We start from the raw sequence: 8432 nt of genomic DNA, 5'->3' as shown, positions 1-8432 counted from the left end.
CCAACGCCTCTTCCTTCCCTACTTGGCACATGCAGAAAACAACGACTTTATCAACATCAGGCAAACTGATTTTCCCAGGGTGACTAGTATGTTGATTGGGCAAAAACTGACATGTTGCTATAAAGCTGCATGTGATAAACACAGCCTCTGCAGGCCCCTCTGTTTGTATCCTGGCTCTGCTTTGAAGGCTCTTCTGACATTTATTTACTTGTCCTTCCCGAGATTTCTCCTTCCAGCTCATCAGCTGAACATGTGAGCCTTTCAAGTGTGAGGTGCAGGAAGACAGCCTAGCCTTGCCTTCCTTATTCCCATGCCTGGTTCCCCTGTGGGACAGTCATCACAGACCTCACATCCATGAGCCCCCTAGCAGTTCAGTCATGGGCTTGGAAAGGCAGCAGGGCAGAGGTTACTCAGGCTTCATAGAGCTCCATTCGACTCCTAGTCAGGGCTCCAGTCATTGTTTTTTTGTTTTGTTTATTTATTTGAGAGAGAGAGAGCACGAGTGGAGAGAGGGGCAGAGAGGAAGAAGGACAAGCAGACTCCCCGCTGAGCAGGGAGCCAGACGGGGGGCTTGGCCCCAGGACCCTGGGATCATGACCTGAGCCAAAGTCAGACACTTAACTGACTGAGCCACCCAGGAGCCCCACGGCTCCAGGCATTGCAAACACCAGGGAAAGCACCAAGTCTGATGACTCTCATGAGGAGGAGCTGTCCAAATGGCCAGGAACCATTTGGTTCCAGAATTCAGAGGTGCCTTATGCATGAAAGTTTCCCACATCTGTGCTCAGGGCTGGGCTGGAGTCACATGCGAGGCAGCCAGGCTCCCAGGGAAAGAATTTATCCCCAGGATTCCTCCCCATAACTCCCTGCTCCCGAGCACGGCCACCCAGCAGCTGTTGCCATCACCTTTACTTCTGTAACCACGTACCATTTTGATTCAAACTGTTTCCGCTCTCCTCAATTTCACCCATCAGGATTACACAAGTGACTATCCCCCACCTTCAGTCATTTCTGTACCATCTGCACGACTTTTTTCATTTCCTCCTCGTACCTGCCTATCTTCATGGTTTTAATAGGACTGCTTATTCTTTCTTAAATACAATTTTTAAAAATTCAAACTTTAGATCACTATCCTCCATGGAGAACAAACATTATCTTCCCTAAACAGAAAGTAACCTTGAAGATAAATGTAATGAAAACAAAACAATGGCAACCTGATGCTGCATGATAAACAGGTTTGGGGGAGGGGAGGGGGATAGCTGCGAAGAAAATGGAAGGAGGCATCAGCCCCCTGACGGGGTGGGGAGCAATGGCACCCATGAGTGAGGATGTGGAGAAAGACTGAGGCTCAGTTGTGCAGCTCAGGTAGAGGTGCCTGGGTCTCTGTTTGGTCCAAACAAAAGATACTAGAAGAAAGATCAGATAAAAAGTCACAATCCAGCATTTTTGGTACTTCTCCTCGCTGACATTCTACTCTTTTTTTTTTTATTTTTTTAATTTATTTATTTTCTATTATGTTATGTTAGTCACCATACAATACTTCATTAGTTTTTGATGTAGGGTTCCACGATTCATTGTTTGTGTATAACACCCAGTGCTCCATGCAGTACGTGCCCTCCTTAATACCCATCCCCGGGCTAACCCATCCCCCCACCCCCTCCCCTCTAAAACCCTCAGTTTGGTTCCCAGAGTCCATAGTTTCTCATGGTTCATCTCTCCCTCCGATTCCCCCCCTTCATTTTTCCCTTCCTTCTCCTAATGTCCTCCATGCTATTCCTTATGTTCCACAAAGAAGTGAAACCATATGATAATTGACTTTCTCTGCTTGATTCATTTCATTTAGCATAATATCCTCCAGTTCCATCCACAAAGACACAGATGTAGTGAAAAGAAGAGGCACATGCGCCCCGATGTTCATAGCAGCAATGTCCACAATAGCCAAACCGTGGAAGGGGCCGAGATGCCCTTCAACAGACGAAAGGATGAAGAAGATGTGGTCCATATGTACAATGGAATATTACTCAGCCATCAGAAAGGATGAATACTCACCATTTGCACTGGAATTCTATTCTAATGCACTGGATTCCTCGTGATGCCTGGTGCCTCCGTCCTTGTTTGTTTGTTTGTTTGTTTTTTAAGATTTTATTTATTTGACAGAGAGGGACACAGCGAGAGAGGGAACACAAGCAGGGAGAGTGGGAGAGGGAGAAGCAGGCTTCCCGTGGAGCAGGGAGCCCGATGCGGGGCTCGATCCCAGGACCCTGGGATCATGACCTGAGCCGAAGGCAAATGCTTAACGACGGAGCCACCCAGGCGCCCTGCCTCCGTCTTTGAATATTCTGGTCTTCTGGAAAGATGGGGGGACCATTTTGACTCTAGTAAGAAGAAGTGCCTGTCCTTGATCACTTCGAAGCCAATTCCAGGATGCTTGGGTCAAAAAGGAAAGGAAGAAATGTATGGCCACAACCTCATCTGGTCCCCAGGGGCTGCAGCTGAGTGTGACTGCAAGCCCCATGGTTTCCCTAGGGCCAAGAATGAGAGTGAGCCAGGGGGGCCTGGGGGTAAGGGGGCAGTTGATGGGTTTCCACTCAGGTGATGAAAGAGAGGAAAGGAAGCTTCCAACATGGGTGAAAGCATGTCAGTTAAGTTCTTTTTTTTTCTTTAAAATTTTTTTATTATTATGTTAATCACCATACATTACATCATTAGTTTTTGATGTAGTGTTCCATGAGTCATTGTTTGTGCATAACATCCAGTGCTCCACACAGAACGTGCCCTCTTTAATACCCATCACCAGGCTAACCCATCCCCCCACCCCCCTCCCCTCTAGAACCCTCAGTTTGTTTTTCAGAGTCCATCGTCTCTCATGGTTCATCTCCCGCTCCGATTTACTCCCCTTCATTCTTCCCCTCCTGCTATCCACTTCTTTTTTTTTTTAACATATATTGTATTATTTGTTTCAGAGGTACAGATCTGTGATTCAACAGTCTTGCACACTTCACAGCGCTCACCATAGCACATACCCTCCCCAGGGTCTATCACCCAGCCACCCCATCCCTCCCACCCCCCACCACTCCAGCAACCCTCCGTTTGTTTCCTGAGATTAAGAATTCCTCATATCAGTGAGGTCATATGATACATGTCTTTCTCTGATTGGCTTATTTCACTCAGCATAACACCCTCCAGTTCCATCCATGTCGTTGCAAATGGCAAGATCTCATTCCTTTTGATGGCTGCATAATATTCCATTGTGTATATATACCACATCTTCTTTAACCATTCATCTGTCGATGGACATCTTGGCTCTTTCCACAGTTTGGCTGTTGTGGACATTGCTGCTATAAACATTGGGGAGCACATACCCCTTCAGATCCCTACATTTGTATCTTTGTGGTAAATACCCAGTAGTGCAATTGCTGGATCGTATGGTAGCTCTATTTTCAACTTTTTGAGGAACCTCCATACTGTTTTCCAGAGTGGCTGTACCAGCTTGCATTCCCACCAACAGTGTAGGAGGGTTCCCCTTTCTCCACATCCCCGCCAACATCTGTCATTTCCTGACTTGTTAATTTTAGCCATTCTGACTGGTGTGAGGTGGTATCTCATTGAGTTAAGTTCTGATACTGAGAATCCTGCAGAAGCCTAAAATTAAGATAGACATGACAATGCAGTCAAAGGGAAGGCTTCTAGATGTCTATCAACAGATGAATGGATATCGCTTCTCAGCCTTTTGGCTAAGATTAAGTGTAGTATCTGTTCTTATCAGTTTAACAGATGAATGGATAAAGAAGATGTGATACACACACACACACACTGGAATATTATGCAGCCATCAAAAAATATGAAATCTTGCCATTTGCAATGACATGGATGGAACTAGAGGGTATTATGCTGAGTGAAATAAGTCAATCAGAGAAAGACAAGTATCATACGATCTCACTGATATGAGGAATTTGAGAAAGAGAAACAAGACAAAGGATCAGAGGGGAAGGGAGGGAAAAATGAAAGAAGATGAAACTGGGGAGGGAGACAAACCATAAGAGACTCTTAATCTCAGGAAACAAACTGAGGGTTGCTGGAGTGGAGGGGGATGGGAGGGATGGGGTGGCTGGGTGATAGACATTGGGGAGAGTATGTGCTATGGTGAGCGCTGTGAATTGTGTAAGACTGCTGAATCACAGACCGGTACCCCTGAAACAAATAATACATTATGTGTTAATAAAAAAATAAAACAAACAAACAAAAAAACAAAGGGAAGACTTCAAAACTGTCACCTTCTGCTCCCATGGGTTCTTCAAGACAGGGTGGCTTTGAAGACCCCAGGATATGGGCCAGAAAGAGACTCTAATATGAGAAAGTCCTGCCTGAGAAGCTGTCACAGTTGAGGCATGAGTAACTGAAGCAGGAAGTAACGTGAAACACTGGGGGCCTGGAAGCCATGGAGTGTTGCTTAGGATTCAGCGCGGCATAGCTTTGACCTCTTTGGCATTTAGCAGCGATGCAGCCTTGGAAAAGTTACATAATCTCTCTGAGCCTCATCAATAAAATGAGGCTGATAATACCTACCTCATAGGGTTGTTGCGAAGGTTAAATCAAAAAGCATATACAGAATACCAAGTACAGTGCTTGGCTGTAGATGGATAGGTAGATGATAGATATATAGATACTCCATCATTAACATTATTATTATATTAACATTATATTATTATTATTATTCACACTTGGTTTGAATTTGTCTGACAAGGTCCTGTTTTCTAAATTGGTCCTGTTTTCTAAATAAACCAACAAAGGAGTAAATAAAGAGAAGTTAAGAGCAATTTGTTCTGTGACAAAGTCAAAACAAAACAAAACAAACAAACAGAAAAAGAAATCTACCCCCAGCCTGAGAAGACAGAAGCACATTCCAGGCAGCCCACCTTTGGCACCAAAGATGCTTTCGTGGGTTAAAAGAAATGGACCCTTTCGGGAGTGGTAAAGATTAGAGTGGGGACTGCATTTTAAAAACATCACTCTTGGTTAAGAAGGGGGGAAAAAAGACAAAATTAAAGCATTTGCATTTAGGAGGAAAAAAATAGCTAGTTTTATAATCTGCCATTTGGAAAATCAAATCTATATAAAGCAAAAAAGCTGTGAGCTGAGGCAAGAATGAGGTTTCTCGGAGACAGCTTCATTTGTAAGTTTCGTGTGGCTCCTGAAGGTCACTCATTCCAGGGACTTCGTCCCACTTCGCAAACAGAAGACAAATCTGCAGTCCCTTTGCTGCAGCAGGTTATACAAGGAAACAATAAATGTGAGAGGCAGGCGTACTCCTAAAGAGGTCTAAATTGAATTGCATTGACTTTTTACAAAGCCACAAATTGCTTATCTTATTCAAGTGCCTGAGTGTTTGGTTTTTGATGAGCTGGGCACAAAGATATCTTGAAGTTTGACAGTGGTATGAGTCGCCCAGTTTGAACTGTCGGTAGTGGGGCGGGGGGTTGAGTGGGGGGCACAGGGGCTTCTGGGCTTACCCTGCTTTTCCCACTGAGCGAGGCCAAGGGTGTCACTCTCAAAGATGATCCTGAAAATCCAAGGTCCTATGAGGATGGGTCCATTCCACCGCTAACATGCATCTACATCCTAGCTCACTTGTGGGGGTCAAATAAGATAACGGATGTAACGGGGCGCCTGGGTGGCTCAGTCGTTAAGCGTCTGCCTTCGGCTCGGGTCATGATCCCAGGGTCCTGGGATCAAGCCCCGCATCGGGCTCCCTGCTCGGCGGGAAGCCTGCTTCTCCCTCTCCCACTCCCCCTGCTTGTGTTCCCTCTCTTGCTGTGTCTCTCTCTGTCAAATAAATAAAAAATCTTAAAAAAAAAAAAAGATAACGGAACAGTGGCCACACCCACATCCCACCTGATTTAATCCAAGTGCCCCAGACCTAGAATCACGCATACCAGCTCCTTTGAAGGCCTCTGCCTCCTTGAGTTTCCTTATGGGAATTCTTTAGATCCCAAAGTGGGACGTGGGGCAGGGGTGATGCAGAATCCACTGAAGTTGTTTAAACTACTTGATCTGCTTTGCTCATCAAGACGATGCCTTTTGGTGGTGGAATGAACCCATTCTCATAGGACACTGTTCTTTTAGCTCACCTTTGGCTATATTTCCCTCACACCTTCCCCCGCCTCTTACAACACACACACACACACACACACACACACACACACACACACACACACACCTGGTTGTTAGCTTCTAAACCCCAACATACAGACCTCCAGGAAGGATACTGTATCAGACTGAAACACCTTTCTTAAGGGTTTTGCCTAAAAAGTGAATCTCTAATGGTGAGATTCTAAGCACTATCTTGGAAATATTTTGCACTGAGGGCTATTAAGGAAATGCTCTTTAAATAGAAAACATAGATTTTTCCAGTATGCTAAGGGGGTTGACTCCAAAAGGAGCTAGGTCAAAAGCCTAAAAGTGTCTGGTGTTTTCTGACATTCTTCCTCCTCCTTGAGAAAAGCCAAAGGTCCTCCTGTTTGTCTCACCTTGTATCCACATTAAAAAAATATACTAACAATCACTCTTGTTAAGGTGGTGCTTTGTAGCTCCCAAAGCACTGCAATAACATTCGATCCCACAGACACACCATTGGACCCATTTTACAGTTGAAAAAACCGAGCCCCAGAGAGGTTACAGATCCTGCCCACATCATGCAGCCTGTAAGTGGCTAAACTCTTCTTCAAGGCAGGACCTGTATGAATGCACGTGACCTGTCACTGAGGTCCAGGCCTCACTGGGCATGGTTTCTAAGGGCAGCACCAATGTCCCAGGCAGGTGGCAAGCCTGGCACAAAGGAGCTCACTAGCTTGCCCAAGGCTCCCCATACATTCATTCATCCTAAAGCATTTACTGAGCTTGTAATACGGTCCATAACTGTAATAGATAGACAGACCCCGTCCTGCCTCCATGGAGCTTACAGTTAGGAGAAGGCTAATCCCAAGGTCATGGTTATATCAACAGTAAATCCTCAGTAGTAGGCGCAGCCCTCTGAAATTGATCCCAGGACCTCCCCTGCCCTTTCCATGTCCAGTCCCAGGACCTGACTGTGAAACAGATCTGTGATTTAATAAAAATCATATAGGCTGCAATGTTGGTGATCTCTGTTGCCTCACCCTGTGCTGTGTGTGTGTTAAAATGCTGAGAGTGGGGCGCCTGTGTGGCTCAGTCAGGTGTCTGTCTCTTCATTTCAGCTCAGGTCATAATCTGAGATCAAGCCCCATGTCTGGCTCTGCGCTGAGTGTGGAGTGTGCTTGAGATTCTTTCTCTCCTTCTCCCTCTGCCCCTCCCTGCTGCCATGCTCTCTCTTAAAGAAAAATGCTCAGACATTAGTCCCCAAGGCAGGAGCACATCCCTAATAGTATAGTGTCAGGCACTGTGTGAGCTAGGAGAGTTCTATGGAGGCAGCTCTGCTTTGCAACACGACATGAAGGCTTCTAGAGATGGATGGATGGATAATACATAAATAACAGATCACTGGATGGATGGCAAAGGAAGTGTGGGTGATCCAATAGAGAGAACAACGGAAGTAGGTAATGAATTAATAATGGCTACAGGATACATTCAGTGATATTCCAGCCAGGCCAATCCACCCACAGTTACCCCAGCTCAGCCTGCTCTTGCTCACCCCTGTGCCTTTGCACAGCCCTGCTTCCTTAGCTAGCATCCCTCTGCAGCCTTCGTGCCCCACCTCCTGCCCTTTGACGGCCTGGGATCCCCCCCACACATCCCAATCCTGGAGGACTTTTCTGACCACCCCAGGCAGGGTGAGATGAGACCTCCTCTGTAACAAGGCTGAGTGCCCACCTCTATCCCAGCACCTCCAACATTGCTGGGAATTATCTGCGGACGGGTCTGCCTCTTGTCTACTGGGTGGTGAGAGCAGGGTCACGGTCTGTTGCCCGCTGCATCCCTAGCTCTGAGCCCAGCCAGTGTCTATTAAGTGAACTCACTGATCTTTACGTGTGCCCACGACCCGCACGTGGGGAGCCAGCAGCAGGAGGGCTTCTCCCCAGAGGTTCCTTGGAGCTGACTGTCGTTGCCAGGTGAGAATCTGCCTGGTGATTGCCGAGGGCCTGAGTGATTGCGCCGTGGCCCCAGGTGCGGCAGTGGTGGGGGAGCCCAGCACAATGAGACCTCCATACACGCCTCCTGTTAGCACTAACAAAGACAAATCGGAGACAGCCGCTGGAGTGCTTTGCCTGTTAAGTGTTAAGTAGCAGACTGATTGCTCTGAAGTTGACAAGTGACAGGGAATGAGGCGGCAGGTGCTTCCAACCGCCCCCTTGGGGGAAGCAGGGACCAGGGCTCCGTTTGGGCAGGGGGGTTCCTGACTAAGGAGCACTCGCCTCACAGAGCAGGGGGATTTCTGTCTTGATCGAGGTTGGCTCTCC

The 8432-nt window shown here is 46.8% G+C and overlaps 1 pseudogene; it reads left to right on the top strand.

Annotated features, from left to right (window-relative positions):
• Positions 1-3714: 3714 nt before the first annotated feature.
• On the top strand, positions 3715-3858 carry LOC113921231 (annotated as a pseudogene).
• The last annotated feature ends 4574 nt before the right edge of the window (positions 3859-8432 follow it).

This window comes from Zalophus californianus, chromosome 3 (assembly GCF_009762305.2).
Source record: "Zalophus californianus isolate mZalCal1 chromosome 3, mZalCal1.pri.v2, whole genome shotgun sequence".
NCBI lineage: Eukaryota > Metazoa > Chordata > Mammalia > Carnivora > Otariidae > Zalophus > Zalophus californianus.
Note: the sequence above shows the minus strand (reverse complement) of the source record. Positions and strands in the feature narration are given on the sequence as shown.